Source organism: Scyliorhinus torazame, chromosome 4 (assembly GCF_047496885.1).
Source record: "Scyliorhinus torazame isolate Kashiwa2021f chromosome 4, sScyTor2.1, whole genome shotgun sequence".
NCBI classification, from domain to species: Eukaryota; Metazoa; Chordata; class Chondrichthyes; order Carcharhiniformes; family Scyliorhinidae; genus Scyliorhinus; species Scyliorhinus torazame.
The window spans coordinates 52,008,979-52,027,795 of record NC_092710.1 but is presented as its reverse complement, the minus strand read 5'-3'; the positions used below and the strand labels follow the sequence as shown (position 1 = coordinate 52,027,795).

At 40.2% G+C, this 18,817-nt stretch overlaps 14 non-coding genes across 14 annotated transcripts; all 14 read right to left on the bottom strand.

Moving 5' to 3' along the window:
* Positions 1 to 2,569: 2,569 nt before the first annotated feature.
* trnak-uuu (transfer RNA lysine (anticodon UUU)) lies at positions 2,570 to 2,642 on the bottom strand. Its single transcript has one exon. It is a non-coding gene; the product is annotated as a tRNA-Lys (tRNA).
* Positions 2,643 to 3,603: 961 nt separating this feature from the next.
* On the bottom strand, positions 3,604 to 3,677 carry trnat-ugu (transfer RNA threonine (anticodon UGU)). Its single transcript has one exon. It is a non-coding gene; the product is annotated as a tRNA-Thr (tRNA).
* Positions 3,678 to 5,683: 2,006 nt separating this feature from the next.
* Positions 5,684 to 5,756, bottom strand: trnak-uuu (transfer RNA lysine (anticodon UUU)). The gene has a single exon. It is a non-coding gene; the product is annotated as a tRNA-Lys (tRNA).
* A 1,060-nt stretch (positions 5,757 to 6,816) lies between these two features.
* On the bottom strand, positions 6,817 to 6,890 carry trnat-ugu (transfer RNA threonine (anticodon UGU)). Its single transcript has one exon. It is a non-coding gene; the product is annotated as a tRNA-Thr (tRNA).
* Positions 6,891 to 8,354: 1,464 nt separating this feature from the next.
* On the bottom strand, positions 8,355 to 8,428 carry trnat-ugu (transfer RNA threonine (anticodon UGU)). Its single transcript has one exon. It is a non-coding gene; the product is annotated as a tRNA-Thr (tRNA).
* Positions 8,429 to 10,013: 1,585 nt separating this feature from the next.
* On the bottom strand, positions 10,014 to 10,087 carry trnat-ugu (transfer RNA threonine (anticodon UGU)). The gene has a single exon. It is a non-coding gene; the product is annotated as a tRNA-Thr (tRNA).
* A 1,464-nt stretch (positions 10,088 to 11,551) lies between these two features.
* Positions 11,552 to 11,625, bottom strand: trnat-ugu (transfer RNA threonine (anticodon UGU)). Its single transcript has one exon. It is a non-coding gene; the product is annotated as a tRNA-Thr (tRNA).
* A 1,590-nt stretch (positions 11,626 to 13,215) lies between these two features.
* trnat-ugu (transfer RNA threonine (anticodon UGU)) lies at positions 13,216 to 13,289 on the bottom strand. The gene has a single exon. It is a non-coding gene; the product is annotated as a tRNA-Thr (tRNA).
* A 444-nt stretch (positions 13,290 to 13,733) lies between these two features.
* Positions 13,734 to 13,806, bottom strand: trnai-uau (transfer RNA isoleucine (anticodon UAU)). Its single transcript has one exon. It is a non-coding gene; the product is annotated as a tRNA-Ile (tRNA).
* A 1,075-nt stretch (positions 13,807 to 14,881) lies between these two features.
* trnar-ucu (transfer RNA arginine (anticodon UCU)) lies at positions 14,882 to 14,955 on the bottom strand. Its single transcript has one exon. It is a non-coding gene; the product is annotated as a tRNA-Arg (tRNA).
* Positions 14,956 to 16,544: 1,589 nt separating this feature from the next.
* trnat-ugu (transfer RNA threonine (anticodon UGU)) lies at positions 16,545 to 16,618 on the bottom strand. Its single transcript has one exon. It is a non-coding gene; the product is annotated as a tRNA-Thr (tRNA).
* Positions 16,619 to 17,062: 444 nt separating this feature from the next.
* On the bottom strand, positions 17,063 to 17,135 carry trnai-uau (transfer RNA isoleucine (anticodon UAU)). Its single transcript has one exon. It is a non-coding gene; the product is annotated as a tRNA-Ile (tRNA).
* Positions 17,136 to 18,191: 1,056 nt separating this feature from the next.
* Positions 18,192 to 18,265, bottom strand: trnat-ugu (transfer RNA threonine (anticodon UGU)). Its single transcript has one exon. It is a non-coding gene; the product is annotated as a tRNA-Thr (tRNA).
* Positions 18,266 to 18,708: 443 nt separating this feature from the next.
* On the bottom strand, positions 18,709 to 18,781 carry trnak-uuu (transfer RNA lysine (anticodon UUU)). Its single transcript has one exon. It is a non-coding gene; the product is annotated as a tRNA-Lys (tRNA).
* Between the last annotated feature and the right edge of the window lie 36 nt (positions 18,782 to 18,817).

Sequence of the window (18,817 nt, the reverse complement as noted above, 5' to 3'; positions counted from 1 at the left end):
ATATTTGCAGTGGCATGCCTGGATCATTTGTGCTATCCAAGGAATTCCCCATAATCTCAACTAGTCCTCGGAACTGCGTTTTTCGCCACTACAGTCGAAGGAGACAATTTTAGCTGAATCAACTATATTTTTAACACACACACACATGGAGGTGAACCATTTTCAATTTCAAATGTCGCATCGACCTCCCATAATCTAACCCAACCGAATTAACTCACAAATGAAGTTGAACCATTTATAGTTTTAAATGTCCCATCAACAATATAGCCTTCCCCAGCCGAATTAACTCACAAATGAAGTTGAACCATTTATAGTTTTAAATATCCCATCAACAATATAACCTACCCCAGCCGAATTAACTCACAAATGAAATCCCATCAATTAAAATGCTAATCCCCAGACTGACCTGTGATTTCGTCGTGGCGGTCTTTCTGTGCCAACCGCGAGTGACCAGACTAATCAGACGATAAGAAGAGGGGAACAATCAATGTGCGGTCATTTTCCAGTTCTACATTGAGGGCCCTCGTTCCCCATCCTCCTGTTCATAATCAGTCTAATTCTGATTTCGCAGTTGAAACCAGGATCGCCCTGAGAAATCAAGGTTTTCGGCACCAAATGTTGAATCCCAAATTTCTTTATCCGTCAGTCTGGCCTCAATAAAAGTCGAGATGGATTTGCAGGTATAACATTAGTTATTTTATTCAGCTTGCAAGCTACCTAGCCCACAGTGATACAGATAACATGTTGCTCTCTGCAGCCCCGGGAGCTAAGTGAATGTCCCACACAAAGAGATCAGTACTGACACATTCAAATGGCATCAAGTTTCACATACTCGACACCCAGAGGTCATCCTATGTCGCGCCTGACTTGTTTGATCTATTCTGATTGGCTCACTTCCAATCCCTTTCTCCGGCCCCTATCAATGCAGCATCACTCTCATAGACACACCTCTTCCTGCTTTTTTCCATGCGGTCTAAAATCCTTTGTTTCTACTTGCCAGAATCAAAGTGGCTTATTTCTACATTACATTAACTAATATCTCTAAAGTAACTATTTTAAATCACATTCATCACAAGCAGACCGGCAGCATCCCTTTGGTTTCCTTTCCCAAATTCTTCAACTTGGACTCGCATTTTCCCAATGACTTGCGATGTGGCAACTGTTGTTGCGCAGGGACAATGCACTGGGACTTCAAGACATTGACGAGTAAGGTTAGTTCTCTGAGATATGAGTGGGAAGCTACAGAGATACAGATTGTATTTTAAGAGAGGGAATAAAGGGTGTCATCTGGTGATTGTTGTGGCAGAGTGTGAACGCAAGTAAGCTCATCTAGTAAAGTAGCAAATTATGCAAATCGCAAATTTCAGGGTGTAAATAGATCTGTCAACGCCACATCTTCATGGAAAACGCCCCATCCTTTATCCCGCCCGAATCGTTCTTGCTAGCATGCAGCAACATATATCGTCCAATAAAAATGCAAATGACTGCAGATGTGAAATCTGAAAAAAAACAGGAAATGATGGAAAATCTCAGTGGGTCTGGCAGCATCTGTGAAGAGAGAACCGAGCTAACGTTTCGAGGCTGCGTCACTCTTCATCAGAGTAAATCATTTGATCATTCAATCTTTGCTCACAGACATCGCTGACAGACATTCAAAATGTTCCTACTCTATTTCCTGAGGTCAATTCTGTCGTGCATTCAAAGGAAAATACTGCAGATGTTGTGAACCTGCATGAGAAGCTAAATATGATTGGATTAAAGCTCAGAAAATTAGAGGATGTCTGTGGAGCCAGACACAAAGTTAATGTTTCAAATCCGTGTGATCCTTATTCAGAGCTGAAGCGAGGTTACATGCAATGGAGTAGATGAGGAAAATGGAAGTTGCGTGAAAAGTGGGAGATATGGAAGTTTGAATCAAGTTTGACATAAATCAAGGGAAAGCAATGTTGAAGGTCAATACCACAGAAATGTTGTCAACATTTCCTGTGTCCACCATTAAATGAGGAGCATCCTTCACAGGCTACATGCTTAAACCGGAATGTATAAAAGTACTGCTGAGAGTTGAACTCAGGATCTTCTGTTTACAAGACAGGCTCTTTAACCATCTAAGCCACAGCACCAATCTGCAAGACAGCTTTGCAAGTTTAGAACAGATTTCAATTGTTTTGATTAAACATCAGTATTGTTGATTTCTCCTGCTGACTTTGAGAGTGCAAATTAAAATATTCATCGGCACTGGGCTTTTGAAACTGTAAAAACTGCAGTTATTCTGAAAGTTATTAATTGAAAAGCAGTTCTGCAGGAAAGAAGTATACAAACAGGAAATATTTTGCGAATTGGGAAGTGATTAAACATGGCCAGAAAACTACAGTGGTATAATGCTGGATAAGACCAGGAGAGAGTTTTTACATTCACTGAAAATCTAGCAAAAATTCTTGAAAATTCTGGACGGCTGTTGCAATTTGGCAAACACGACGTTGTCACGGTTCTTCAACTTTCCATAAAGCATCCTGCATTCTTTATTTTTATTTCCGTTCATTGGGAAGCAAACGCCTTAAGCCAAAATCAAAACCCTGACAGGGACTTGAACCCTGGACCCTCAGATTAAAAGTCTGATGCTCTACCGACTGAGCTGCCAAGGCACATTTCAAAAACATTCTCACAGCTCACTTCAAAGTCTCATATTGTACCTTTTGAATTTCCTTCACTGGGAATTCAGCCTCTCCAGCTCATTTCCCTCGCAAGCAGACCGGCAGCCTCCCTTCGGCTTTCTTTCTCAAATTCTTCAACTTGGACTCGCATTTTACCAATGAACTGTGATGTGACAACTGTTGTTACCCAGGGACATGCACTGGAACTTCAAGACATTGAAGATTACGTTTAGTTCGCTGAGATATCAGTGGGAAGCTGCAGAGATACAGATTCGATTTTGAGAGAGGGAATAAAGCGTGTCATCTGTTGTTTGTTGTGGCAGAGTGTGAACGCAAGTAAGCTCATCGAGTAAAGTAGCAAATTATGCAAATCGCAAAGTTTCAGGGTGTAAATAGATCTGTCAACGCCACATCTTCATGGAAAATGCCCCATCCTTTATCCCACCCAAATCGTTCTTGCTGACATGCAGCAACATATATCGTCCAATAATAATGCAAATTACTGCAGATGTGAAATCTGAAAAAAAAACAGGAAATGATGGAAAATCTCAGTGGGTCTGGCAGCATCTGTGAAGAGAGAACCAAGCTAACGTTTCGAGGCTGGGTCACTCTTCATCAGAGTAAATCTGTGAATCTGCATGAGAAAGTAAAAATGATTGGATTAAAGCTCATCAAATTTGAGGACGTCTGTGGAACCAGACACAAAGTTAATGTTTCAAATCCGTGTGATCCTTATTCAGAGCTGAATCGAAGTTACATGCAATGGAGTAGATGAGGAAAATGGAAGTTGCGTGAAAAATGGGAGATATGGAAGTTTGAATCAAGTTTGACATAAAACAAGCGAAAACAATTTTGAAGGTCAGTACCACAGAAACGATGTCAACATTTTCTGTGTTCACCATTAAATGAGGAGCATTCTTCACAAGCTACATGCTTCGACCTGAATGTATAAAGGCACTGCTGAGATTTGAACTCAGGATCTCCTGTTTACAAGACAGGTGCTTTAACCATCTAAGCCACAGCACCAATCTGCAAAGAAACTTTGCAAGTGTAGAACAGATTTCAATTGTTTTGATTAAACATCAGTATTGTTGATTTCTCCTGTAGACTTTGAGAGTGCAAACTAAAATATTCATCAGCACTGGCCTTTTGAAACTGTAAAAATTGCAGTTATTTCTGAAAGTTATTAATTTAAAAGCAGTTCTGCAGGAAAGAAGTATACAAACAGGAAATATTTTGCGAATTGGGAAGTGATTAAACATGGCCAGAAAACTACAGTGGTATAATGCTGGATAAGACCAGGAGAGAGTTTTTACATTCACTGAAAATCTAGCAAAAATTCTTGAAAATTCTGGACGGCTGTTGCAATTTGGCAAACACGACGTTGTCACGGTTCTTCCACTTTCCTTGAAGCATCCTGCATTCTTGATTTTTATTTCCGTTCATTGGGAAGCAAACGCCTTGAGCCAAAATCAAAACCCTGACAGGCACTTGAACCCTGGACCCTCAGTTTAAAAGTCTGATGCTCTACCGACTGAGCTACCAGGACCCACTACAAAAATGTTCTCATAGTTCAGTTCAAAGTCTCATATTGTATCTTTTGAATTTCCTTCACTGGTCATTCAGCCTCTCCAGCTCATTTCCCTCGCAAGCAGACCGGCAGCCTCCCTTCGGCTTTCTTTCTCAAATTCTTCAACTTGGACTCGCATTTTACCAATGACCTGTGATGTGACAACTGTTGTTACCCAGGGACATGCACTGGGACTTCAAGACATTGAAGATTACACTAGTTCGTTGAGATATCAGTGGGAAGCTGCAGAGATACAGATTGTATTTTGAGAGAGGGAATAAAGCGTGTCATCTGTTGTCTGTTGTGGCAGAGTGTGAACGCAAGTAAGCTCATCTAGTAAAGTAACAAATTATGAAAATCGCAAAGCTTCAGGGTGTAAATAGATCTGTCAACGCCACATCTTCATGGAAAACGCCCCATCCTTTATCCCGCCCAAATCGTTCTTGCTGACATGCAGCAACATATATCGTCCAATAATAATGCAAATTACTGCAGAAGTGAAATCTGAAAAAAAACAGGAAATGATGGAAAATCTCAGTGGGTCTGGCAGCATCTGTGAAGAGAGAACCGAGCTAACGTTTCGAGGCTGGGTCACTCTTCATCAGAGTAAATCTGTGAATCTGCATGAGAAACTAAAAATGATTGGATTAAAGCTCATCAAATTTGAGGACGTCTGTGGAACCAGACACAAAGTTAATGTTTCAAATCCGTGTGATCCTTATTCAGAGCTGAATCGAAGTTACATGCAATGGAGTAGATGAGGAAAATGGAAGTTGCGTGAAAAATGGGAGATATGGAAGTTTGAATCAAGTTTGACATAAAACAAGCGAAAACAATTTTCAAGGTCAGTACCACAGAAATGATGTCAACATTTTGTGTGTTCACCATTAAATGAGGAGCATTCTTCACAAGCTACATGCTTTGACCCGACTGTATAAAGGCACTGCTGAGATTTGAACTCAGGATCTCCTGTTTACACGACAGGTGCTTTAACCATCTAATCCACAGCACCAATCTGCAAAGAAAGTTTGCAAGTGTAGAACAGATTTCAATTGTTTTGATTAAACATCAGTATTGTTGATTTCTCCTGCTGACTTTGAGAGTGCAAACTAAAATATTCATCAGCACTGGCCTTTTGAAACTGTAAAAATTGCAGTTATTTCTGAAAGTTATTAATTTAAAAGCAGTTCTGCAGGAAAGAAGTATACAAACAGGAAATATTTTGTGAATTGGGAAGTGATTAAACATGGCCAGAAAACTCCAGTGGTATAATGCTGGACAAGACCAGGAGAGAGTTATTCCATTCACTGAAAACCTAGCAAAAATTCTTGAAAATTCTGGACGGCTGTTGCAATTTGGTAAACACGACGTTGTCACGGTTCTTCCACTTTCCTTGAAGCATCCTGCATTCTTGATTATTATTTCCGTTCATTGGGAAGCAAACTCCTTGAGCCAAAATCAAAACCCTGACAGGGACTTGAACCCTGGGCCCTCAGATTAAAAGTCTGATGCTCTACCGACTGAGCTACCAGGGCCCATTACAAAAATGTTCTCATAGTTCAGTTCAAAGTCTCATATTGTATCTTTTGAATTTCCTTCACTGGTGATTCAGCCTCTCCAGCTCATTTCCCTCGCAAGCAGACCGGCAGCCTCCCTTCGGCTTTCTTTCTCAAATTCTTCAACTTGGACTCGCATTTTACCAATGACCTGTGATGTGACAACTGTTGTTACCCAGGGACATGCACTGGGACTTCAAGACATTGAAGATTACACTAGTTCGTTGAGATATCAGTGGGAAGCTGCAGAGATACAGATTGTATTTTGAAAGAGGGAATAAAGCGTGTCATCTGTTGTCTTTTGTGGCAGAATTTGAACGCAAGTAAACTCATCTAGTAAAGTAACAAATTATGCAAATCGCAAAGCTTCAGGGTGTAAATAGATCTGTCAACGCCACATCTTCATGGAAAACTCCCCATCCTTTATACCGCCCAAATCGTTCTTGCTGACATGCAGCAACATATATCGTCCAATAAAAAGGCAAATCACTGCAGATGTGAAATCTGAAAAAAAACAGGAAATGATGGAAAATCTCAGTGGGTCTGGCAGCATCTGTGAAGAGAGAACCGAGCTAACGTTTCGAGGCTGCGTCACTCTTCATCAGAGTAAATCATTTAATCATTCAATCTTTGCCCACAGACATCGCTGACAGACATTCAGAATGTTCCTACTGGATTTCCTGAGGTCAATCCTGTCGTGCATTCAAAGGAATATACTGCACATGTTGTGAATGTGCATGAGAAACTAAAAATGATTGGATTAAAGCTCATAAAATTTGAGGATGTCTGTGGAGCCAGACACAAAGTTAATGTTTCAAATCCGTGTGATCCTTATTCAGAGCTGAAGCGAGGTTACATGCAATGGAGTAGATGAGGAAAATGGAAGTTGCGTGAAAAGTGGGAGATATGGAAGTTTGACATAAATCAACGGAAAGCAATGTTGAAGGTCAGCACCACAGAAACGTTGTCACCATTTCCTGTGTCCACCATTGAATGAGAAGCATTCTTCACAGGCTACATGCTAAATCTGAATGTACAAAGGTACTGCTGAGATTTGAACTCAGGATCTCCTGTTTACAAGACAAGCACTTTAACCATCTAAGCCACAGCACCAATCTACAAAATAGCTTTGCAAGTGTGGAACAGATTTCAATTGTTTTGATTAAACATCAGTATTGTTGATTTCTCCTGCTGACTTTGAGAGTGCAAATTAAAATATTCATCGGCACTGGGCTTTTGAAACTGTAAAAACTGCAGTTATTCTGAAAGTTATTAATTGAAAAACAGTTCTGCAGGAAAGAAGTATACAAACAGGAAATATTTTGCGAATTGGGAAGTGATTAAAAATGGCCAGAATACTACAGTGGTATAATGCAGGACAAGACCAGGAGAGAGTTATTCCATTCACTGAAAATCTAGCAAAAATTCTTGAAAATTCTGGACGGCTCTTGCAATTTGGCAAACACGACGTTGTCACGGTTCTTCCACTTTCCATAAAGCATCCTGCATTCTTTATTTTTATTTCCGTTCATTGGGAAGCAAACGCCTTGAGCCAAAATCAAAGCCCTGACAGCTACTTGAACCCTGGACCCTCAAATTAAAAGTCTGATGCTTTACCGACTGAGCTACCAAGGTACATTTCAAAAACTTTCTCACAGCTCAGTTCAAAGTCTCATATTGTATCTTTTGAATTTCCTTCACTGGTCATTCAGCCTCTCCAGCTCATTTCCCTCGCAAGCAGACCGGCAGCCTCCCTTCGGCTTTCTTTCGCAAATTCTTCAACTTGGACTCACATTTTACAAATGACCTGTGATGTGACAACTGTTGTTACCCAGGGACATGCACTGGGACTTTAATACATTGAAGATTACGTTTAGTTCACTGAGATATCAGTGGGAAGCTGCAGAGATACAGATTGTATTTTGAGAGAGGGAATAAAGCGTGTCATCTGTTGTTTGTTGTGGCAGAGTGTGAACGCAAGTAAGCTCATCGAGTAAAGTAGCAAATTATGCAAATCGCAAAGTTTCAGGGTGTAAATAGATCTGTCAACGCCACATCTTCATGGAAAACGCCCCATCCTTTATCCTACCCAAATCGTTCTTGATGACATGCAGCAACATATATCGTCCAATAATAATGCAAATTACTGCAGATGTGAAATCTGAAAAAAAACAGGAAATGATGGAAAATCTCAGTGGGTCTGGCAGCATCTGTGAAGAGAGAACCGAGCTAACGTTTCGAGGCTGGGTCACTCTTCATCAGAGTAAATCTGTGAATCTGCATGAGAAACTAAAAATGATTGGATTAAAGCTCATCAAATTTGAGGACGTCTGTGGAACCAGACACAAAGTTAATGTTTCAAATCCGTGTGATCCTTATTCAGAGCTGAAGCGAGGTTAGATGCAATGGAGTAGATGAGGAAAATGGAAGTTGCGTGAAAAATGGGAGATATGGAAGTTTGACATAAATCAAGGGGAAGCAATCTTGAAGGTCAGTACCACAGAAATGTTGTCAACATTTTCTGTGTTCACCATTAAACATTCTTCACAGTCTACATGCTTTGTCCTGAATGTATTAAGGTACTGCTGAGATTTGAACTCAGGATCGCCTGTTTACAAGACAGGCACTTTAACCATCTAAGCCACAGCACCAATCTGTTAGACAGCTTTGCAAGTGTAGAACAGATTTCAATTCTTTTGATTAAACATCAGTATTGTTGATTTCTCCTGCTGACTTTGAGAGTGCAAATTAAAATATTCATCGGCACTGGGCTTTTGAAACTGAAAAATTGCATTTATTCTGAAAGTTATTAATTTAAAAGCAGTTCTGCAGGAAAGAAGTATACAAACAGGAAATATTTTGCGAATTGGGAAGTGATTAAACATGGCCAGAAAACTACAGTTGTATAATGCAGGACAAGACCAGGAGAGAGTTATTCCATTCACTGAAAACCTAGCAAAAATTCTTGAAAATTCTGGACGGCTGTTGCAATTTGGCAAACACGACGTTGTCACGGTTCTTCCACTTTCCATAAAGCATCCTGCATTCTTTATTTTTATTTCCTACCGTTCATTGGGAAGCAAACGCCTTGAGCTAAAATCAAATGTTGGCAGGGACTTGAACCTTTGACACTCAGATTAAAAGCCTGATGTTCTCTCGACTGAGCTATCAGGGCCCATCACAAAAATGTTCTCATAGCTCACTTCAAAGTCTCATATTGTATCTTTTGAATTTCCTTCACTGGTCATTCAGCCTCTCCAGCTCATTTCCCTCGCAAGCAGACCGGCAGCCTCCCTTCGGCTTTCTTTCTCAAATTCTTCAACTTGGACTCGCATTTTACCAGTGACCTGTGATGTGACAACTGTTGTTACCCAGGGACATGCACTGGGACTTCAAGACATTGAAGATTACGTTTAGTTCGCTGAGATATCAGTGGGAAGCTACAGAGATACAGATTGTATTTTCAGAGAGGGACTAAAGCGTGTCATCTGTTGTTTGTTGTGGCAGAGTGTGAACGCAAGTAAGCTCATCTAGAAAAGTAACAAATTATGCAAATCGCAAAGTTTCAGGGTGTAATTAGATCTGTCAACGCCACATCTTCATGGAAAACGCCCCATCCTTTATACCGCCCAAATCGTTCTTGCTGACATGCAGCAACATATATCGTCCAATAAAAAGGCAAATTACTGCAGATGTGAAATCTGAAAAAAAACAGGAAATGATGGAAAATCTCAGTGGGTCTGGCAGCATCTGTGAAGAGAGAACCGAGCTCACGTTTCGAGGCTGGGTCACTCTTCATCAGAGTAAATCATTCAATCATTCAATCTTTGCCCACAGACATCGCTGACAGACATTCAGAATGTTCCTACTGGATTTCCTGAGGTCAATCCTGTCGTGCATTCAAAGGAATATACTGCACATGTTGTGAATGTGCATGAGAAACTAAAAATGATTGGATTAAAGCTCATAAAATTTGAGGATGTCTGTGGAGCCAGACACAAAGTTAATGTTTCAAATCCGTGTGATCCTTATTCAGAGCTGAAGCGAGGTTACATGCAATGGAGTAGATGAGGAAAATGGAAGTTGCGTGAAAAGTGGGAGATATGGAAGTTTGACATAAATCAACGGAAAGCAATGTTGAAGGTCAGCACCACAGAAACGTTGTCACCATTTCCTGTGTCCACCATTGAATGAGAAGCATTCTTCACAGGCTACATGCTAAATCTGAATGTACAAAGGTACTGCTGAGATTTGAACTCAGGATCTCCTGTTCACAAGACAAGCACTTTAACCATCTAAGCCACAGCACCAATCTACAAAACAGCTTTGCAAGTGTGGAACAGATTTCAATTGTTTTGATTAAACATCAGTATTGTTGATTTCTCCTGCTGACTTTGAGAGTGCAAATTAAAATATTCATCGGCACTGGGCTTTTGAAACTGTAAAAACTGCAGTTATTCTGAAAGTTATTAATTGAAAAGCAGTTCTGCAGGAAAGAAGTATACAAACAGGAAATATTTTGCGAATTGGGAAGTGATTAAAAATGGCCAGAATACTACAGTGGTATAATGCAGGACAAGACCAGGAGAGAGTTATTCCATTCACTGAAAATCTAGCAAAAATTCTTGAAAATTCTGGACGGCTCTTGCAATTTGGCAAACACGACGTTGTCACGGTTCTTCCACTTTCCATAAAGCATCCTGCATTCTTTATTTTTATTTCCGTTCATTGGGAAGCAAACGCCTTGAGCCAAAATCAAAGCCCTGACAGCTACTTGAACCCTGGACCCTCAAATTAAAAGTCTGATGCTCTACCAACTGAGCTACCAAGGTACATTTCAAAAACTTTCTCACAGCTCAGTTCAAAGTCTCATATTGTATCTTTTGAATTTCCTTCACTGGTCATTCAGCCTCTCCAGCTCATTTCCCTCGCAAGCAGACCGGCAGCCTCCCTTCGGCTTTCTTTCGCAAATTCTTCAACTTGGACTCACATTTTACTAATGACCTGTGATGTGACAACTGTTGTTACCCAGGGACATGCACTGGGACTTTAATACATTGAAGATTACGTTTAGTTCACTGAGATATCAGTGGGAAGCTGCAGAGATACAGATTGTATTTTGAGAGAGGGAATAAAGCGTGTCATCTGTTGTTTGTTGTGGCAGAGTGTGAACGCAAGTAAGCTCATCGAGTAAAGTAGCAAATTATGCAAATCGCAAAGTTTCAGGGTGTAAATAGATCTGTCAACGCCACATCTTCATGGAAAACGCCCCATCCTTTATCCTACCCAAATCGTTCTTGATGACATGCAGCAACATATATCGTCCAATAATAATGCAAATTACTGCAGATGTGAAATCTGAAAAAAAACAGGAAATGATGGAAAATCTCAGTGGGTCTGGCAGCATCTGTGAAGAGAGAACCGAGCTAACGTTTCGAGGCTGGGTCACTCTTCATCAGAGTAAATCTGTGAATCTGCATGAGAAACTAAAAATGATTGGATTAAAGCTCATCAAATTTGAGGACGTCTGTGGAACCAGACACAAAGTTAATGTTTCAAATCCGTGTGATCCTTATTCAGAGCTGAAGCGAGGTTAGATGCAATGGAGTAGATGAGGAAAATGGAAGTTGCGTGAAAAATGGGAGATATGGAAGTTTGACATAAATCAAGGGGAAGCAATCTTGAAGGTCAGTACCACAGAAATGTTGTCAACATTTTCTGTGTTCACCATTAAACATTCTTCACAGTCTACATGCTTTGCCCTGAATGTATTAAGGTACTGCTGAGATTTGAACTCAGGATCGCCTGTTTACAAGACAGGCACTTTAACCATCTAAGCCACAGCACCAATCTGTTAGACAGCTTTGCAAGTGTAGAACAGATTTCAATTCTTTTGATTAAACATCAGTATTGTTGATTTCTCCTGCTGACTTTGAGAGTGCAAATTAAAATATTCATCGGCACTGGGCTTTTGAAACTGAAAAATTGCATTTATTCTGAAAGTTATTAATTTAAAAGCAGTTCTGCAGGAAAGAAGTATACAAACAGGAAATATTTTGCGAATTGGGAAGTGATTAAACATGGCCAGAAAACTACAGTGGTATAATGCAGGACAAGACCAGGAGAGAGTTATTCCATTCACTGAAAACCTAGCAAAAATTCTTGAAAATTCTGGACGGCTGTTGCAATTTGGCAAACACGACGTTGTCACGGTTCTTCCACTTTCCATAAAGCATCCTGCATTCTTTATTTTTATTTCCTACCGTTCATTGGGAAGCAAACGCCTTGAGCTAAAATCAAATGTTGGCAGGGACTTGAACCTTTGACACTCAGATTAAAAGCCTGATGTTCTCTCGACTGAGCTATCAGGGCCCATCACAAAAATGTTCTCATAGCTCACTTCAAAGTCTCATATTGTATCTTTTGAATTTCCTTCACTGGTAATTCAGCCTCTCCAGCTCATTTCCCTCGCAAGCAGACCGGCAGCCTCCCTTCGGCTTTCTTTCTCAAATTCTTCAACTTGGACTCGCATTTTACCAGTGACCTGTGATGTGACAACTGTTGTTACCCAGGGACATGCACTGGGACTTCAAGACATTGAAGATTACGTTTAGTTCGCTGAGATATCAGTGGGAAGCTACAGAGATACAGATTGTATTTTCAGAGAGGGACTAAAGCGTGTCATCTGTTGTTTGTTGTGGCAGAGTGTGAACGCAAGTAAGCTCATCTAGAAAAGTAACAAATTATGCAAATCGCAAAGTTTCAGGGTGTAATTAGATCTGTCAACGCCACATCTTCATGGAAAACGCCCCATCCTTTATACCGCCCAAATCGTTCTTGCTGACATGCAGCAACATATATCGTCCAATAAAAAGGCAAATTACTGCAGATGTGAAATCTGAAAAAAAACAGGAAATGATGGAAAATCTCAGTGGGTCTGGCAGCATCTGTGAAGAGAGAACCGAGCTCACGTTTCGAGGCTGGGTCACTCTTCATCAGAGTAAATCATTCAATCATTCAATCTTTGCTCACAGACATCGCTGACAGACATTCAAAATGTTCCTACTGAATTTCCTGAGGTCAATCCTGTCGTGCATTCAAAGGAAAATACTGCACATGTTGTGAATCTGCATGAGAAACTAAAAATGATTGGATTAAAGCTCATAAAATTTGAGGATGTCTGTGGAGCCAGACACAAAGTTAATGTTTCAAATCCGTGTGATCCTTATTCAGAGCTGAAGCGAGGTTAGATGCAATGGAGTAGATGAGGAAAATGGAAGTTGCGTGAAAAATGGGAGATATGGAAGTTTGAATCAAGTTTGACATAAAACAAGCGAAAACAATCGTGAAGGTCAGTTCCACAGAAATGTTGTCAACATTATCAGTGTTCACCATTAAACATTTTTCACAGGCTACATGCTTTGAGCTGAATGTATATAGGTACTGCTGAGATTTGAACTCAGTATCTCCTGTTTACAAGACAGGCGCTTTAACCATCTAAGCCACAGCACCAATCTGCACGACAGCTTTGCAAGTGTAGAACAGATTTCAATTGTTTTGATTAAACATCAGTATTGTTGATTTCTCCTGCTGACTTTGAGAGTGCAAATTAAAATATTCATCGGCACTGGGCTTTTGAAACTGTAAAAATTGCAGTGATTCTGAAAGTTGTTAATTTAAAAGCAGTTCTGCAGGAAAGAAGTATACAAACAGGAAATATTTTGCGAATTGGGAAGTGATTAAACATGACCAGAAAACTACAGTGGTATAATGCAGGACAAGACCAGGAGAGAGTTTATACATTCACTGAAAATCTAGCAAAACGTCTTGAAAATTCTGGACGGCTGTTGCAATTTGGCAAACACGACATTGTCACGGTTCTTCCACTTTCCATTAAATTCTTTATTTTTATTTCCTACCGTTCATTGGGAAGCAAACGCCTTGAGCCAAAATCAAAACCCTGACAGGGACTTGAATCCTGGACCCTCAGATTATAAGTCTGATGCTCGACCAACTGAGCTACCAGGGCCCATTATAAAAATCTTCTCATAGCTCACTTCAAAGTCTCATATTGTATCTTTTGAATTTCCTTCACTGGTCATTCAGCCTCTCCAGCTCATTTCCCTCGCAAGCAGACCGGCAGCCTCCATTCGGCTTTCTTTCTCAAATTCTTCAACTTGGACTCGCATTTTATCCAATGACCTGTGATGTGACAACTGTTGTTACCCAGGGACATGCACTGGGACTTCAAGACATTGAAGATTACGTTTAGTTCGCTGAGATATCAGTGGGAAGCTGCAGAGATACAGATTGTATTTTGAGAGAGGGAATAAAGCGTGTCATCTGTTGTTTGTTGTGGCAGAGTGTGAACGCAAGTAAGCTCATCGAGTAAAGTAACAAATTATGCAAATCGCAAAGTTTCAGGGTGTAAATAGATCTGCAAATGCCACATCTTCATGGGAAACGCCCCATCCTTTATCCCGCCCAAATCGTTCTTGCTGACATGCAGCAACATATATCGTCCAATAAAAAGGCAAATTACTGCGGATGTGAAATCTGAAAAAAAACAGGAAATGATGGAAAATCTCAGTGGGTCTGGCAGCATCTGTGAAGAGAGAACCGAGCTCACGTTTCGAGGCTGGGTCACTTTTCATCAGAGTAAATCATTCAATCATTCAATCTTTGCTCACAGACATCGCTGACAGACATTCAAAATGTTCCTACTGAATTTCCTGAGGTCAATCCTGTAGTGCATTCAAAGGAAAATACTGCACATGTTGTGAATCTGCATGAGAAACTAAAAATGATTGGATTAAAGCTCATTAAATTTGAGGATGTCTGTGGAGCCAGACACAAAGTTAATGTTTCAAATCCGTATGATCCTTATTCAGAGCTGAAGCGAGGTTACATGCAATGGAGTAGATGAGGAAAATGGAAGTTGCATGAAAAACGGGAGATTATGGAAATTTGAATCAAGTTTGACATAAAACAAGCGAAAACAATCTTGAAGGTCAGTACCATAGAAATGTTGTCAACATTATCTGTGTTCACCATTAAACAAGGAGCATTCTTCACAGGATACATGCGTTGACCTGAATGTATAAAGGTACTGCTGAGATTTGAACTCAGGATCTCCTGTTTAGAAGACAGGTGCTTTAACCATCTAAGCCATAGCACCAATCTGCAAGACAGCTTTGCAAGTGTAGAACAGATTTCAATTCTTTTGATTAAACATCAGTATTGTTGATTTCTCCTGCTGACTTTGAGAGTGCAAATTAAAATATTCATCGGCACTGGGCTTTTGAAACTGTAAAAATTGCAGTGATTCTGAAAGTTGTTAATTTAAAAGCAGTTCTGCAGGAAAGAAGTATACAAACAGGAAATATTTTGCGAATTGGGAAGTGATTAAACATGACCAGAAAACTACAGTGGTATAATGCAGGACAAGACCAGGAGAGAGTTTATACATTCACTGAAAATCTAGCAAAAATTCTTGAAAATTCTGGACGGCTGTTGCAATTTGGCAAACACGACGTTGTCACGGTTCTTCCACTTTCCATAAAGCATCCTGCATTCTTTATTTTTATTTCCTACCGTTCATTGGGAAGCAAACGCCTTGAGCTAAAATCAAACGTTGGCAGAGACTTGAACCCTTGACACTCAGATTAAAAGCCTGATGTTCTCTCGACTGAGCTATCAGGGCCCATCACAAAAATGTTCTCATCGCTCACTTCAAAGTCTCATATTGTATCTTTTGAATTTCCTTCACTGGTCATTCAGCCTCTCCAGCTCATTTCCCTCGCAAGCAGACCGGCAGCCTCCCTTCGGCTTTCTTTCTCAAATTCTTCAACTTGGACTCGCATTTTACCAATGAACTGTGATGTGACAACTGTTGTTACCCAGGTACATGCACTGGGACTTCAAGACATTGAAGATTACGTTTAGTTCGCTGAGATATCAGTGGGAAGCTACAGAGATACAGATTGTATTTTCAGAGAGGGAATAAAGCGTGTCATCTGTTGTTTGTTGTGGCAGCGAGTGAACGCAAGTAAGCTCATCTAGAAAAGTAACAAATTATGCAAATCGCAAAGTTTCAGGGTGTAAATAGATCTGTCAATGCCACATCTTCATGGAAAACGCCCCATTCTTTATACCGCCCAAATCGTTCTTGCTGACATGCAGCAACATATATCGTCCAATAAAAAGGCAAATTACTGCGGATGTGAAATCTGAAAAAAAAAGGAAATGATGGAAAATCTCAGTGGGTCTGGCAGCATCTGTGAAGAGAGAACCGAGCTCACGTTTCGAGGCTGGGTCACTCTTCATCAGAGTAAATCATTCAATCATTCAATCTTTGCTCACAGACATCGCTGACAGATTCAAAATGTTCCTACTGAATTTCCTGAGGTCAATCCTGTCGTGCATTCAAAGGAAAATACTGCACATGTTGTGAATCTGCATGAGAAACTAAAAATGATTGGATTAAAGCTCATAAAATTTGAGGATGTCTGTGGAGCCAGACACAAAGTTAATGTTTCAAATCCGTGTGATCCTTATTCAGAGCTGAAGCGAGGTTACATGCAATGGAGTAGATGAGGAAAATGGAAGTTGCATGAAAAACGGGAGATTATGGAAATTTGAATCAAGTTTGACATAAAACAAGCGAAAACAATCTTGAAGGTCAGTACCATAGAAATGTTGTCAACATTATCTGTGTTCACCATTAAACATTCTTCACAGGCTACATGCTTTGAGCTGAATGTATATAGGTACTGCTGAGATTTGAACTCAGGATCTCCTGTTTACAAGACAGGCGCTTTAACCATCTAAGCCACAGCACCAATCTGCACGACAGCTTTGCAAGTGTAGAACAGATTTCAATTGTTTTGATTAAACATCAGTATTGTTGATTTCTCCTGCTGACTTTGAGAGTGCAAATTAAAATATTCATCGGCACTGGGCTTTTGAAACTGTAAAAATTGCAGTGATTCTGAAAGTTGTTAATTTAAAAGCAGTTCTGCAGGAAAGAAGTATACAAACAGGAAATATTTTGCGAATTGGGAAGTGATTAAACATGACCAGAAAACTACAGTGGTATAATGCAGGACAAGACCAGGAGAGAGTTTATACATTCACTGAAAATCTAGCAAAACTTCTTGAAAATTCTGGACGGCTGTTGCAATTTGGCAAACACGACATTGTCACGGTTCTTCCACTTTCCATTAAATTCTTTATTTTTATTTCCTACCGTTCATTGGGAAGCAAACGCCTTGAGCCAAAATCAAAACCCTGACAGGGACTTGAATCCTGGACCCTCAGATTATAAATCTGATGCTCGACCAACTGAGCTACCAGGGCCCATTATAAAAATGTTCTCATCGCTCACTTCAAAGTCTCATATTGTATCTTTTGAATTTCCTTCACTGGTGATTCAGCCTCTCCAGCTCATTTCCCTCGCAAGCAGACCGGCAGCCTCCCTTCGGCTTTCTTTCTCAAATTCTTCAACGTGGACTCGCATTTTACCAATGACCTGTGATGTGACAACTGTTGTTACCCAGGGACATGCACTGGGACTTCAAGACATTGAAGATTACGTTTAGTTCGCTGAGATATCAGTGGGAAGCTGCAGAGATACAGATTGTATTTTCAGAGAGGGAATAAAGCGTGTCATCTGTTGTTTGTTGCGGCAGAGTGTGAACGCAAGTAAGCTCATCTAGTAAAGTAGCAAATTATGCAAATCGCAAAGTTTCAGGGTGTAAATAGATCTGTCAATGCCACATCTTCATGGAAAACGCCCCATCCTTTATACCGCCCAAATCGTTCTTGCTGACATGCAGCAACATATATCGTCCAATAAAAAGGCAAATTACTGCAGATGTGAAATCTGAAAAAAAACAGGAAATGATGGAAAATCTCAGTGGGTCTGGGAGCATCTGTGAAGAGAGAACCGAGCTAACGTTTCGAGGCTGGGTCACTCTTCATCAGAGTAAATCATTTAATCATTCAATCTTTGCTCACAGACATCGCTGACAGACATTCAAAATGTTCCTACTGGATTTCCTGAGGTCAATCCTGTCGTGCATTCAAAGGAAAATACTGCACATGTTGTGAATCTGCATGAGAAATTAAAAATGATTGGATTAAAGATCATAAAATTTGAGGATGTCTGTGGAGCCAAACACAAAGTTAATGTTTCAAATCCGTGTGATCCTTATTCAGAGCTGAAGCGAGGTTAGATGCAATGGAGTAGATGAGGAAAATGGAAGTTGCGTGAAAAATGGGAGATATGGAAGTTTGAATCAAGTTTGAGGGAAAGCAATCTTGAAGGTCAGTACCACAGAAATGTTGTCAACATTTTCTGTGTTCACCATTAAACATTCTTCACAGTCTACATGCTTTGACCTGAACGTATATAGGTACTGCTGAGATTTGAACTCAGGATCTCCTGTTTACAAGACAGGCGCTTTAACCATCTAAGCCACAGCACCAATCTGCAAGGCAGCTTTGCAAGTGTAGAACAGATTTCAATTGTTTTGATTAAACATCAGTATTGTTGATTTCTCCTGCTGACTTTGAGAGTGCAAATTAAAATATTCATCGGCACTGGGCTTTTGAAACTGAAAAATTGCAGTTATTCTGAAAGTTATTAATTTAAAAGCAGTTCTGCAGGAAAGAAGTATACAAACAGGAAGTATTTTGCGAATTGGGAAGTGATTAAACATGGCCAGAAAATTACAATGGTATAATGCAGGACAAGATCAGGAGAGGGTTTATACATTCACTGAAAATCTAGCAAAAATTCTTGAAAATTCTGGACGGCTGTTGCAATTTGGCAAACACGACGTTGTCACGGTTCTTCCACTTTCCATTAAATTCTTTATTTTTATTTCCTACCGTTCATTGGGAAGCAAACGCCTTGAGCCAAAATCAAAACCCTGACAGGGACTTGAACCCTGGACCCTCAGATTAAAAGTCTGATGCTCGACCAACTGAGCTACCAGGGCCCATTATAAAAATGTTCTCATAGCTCACTTCAAAGT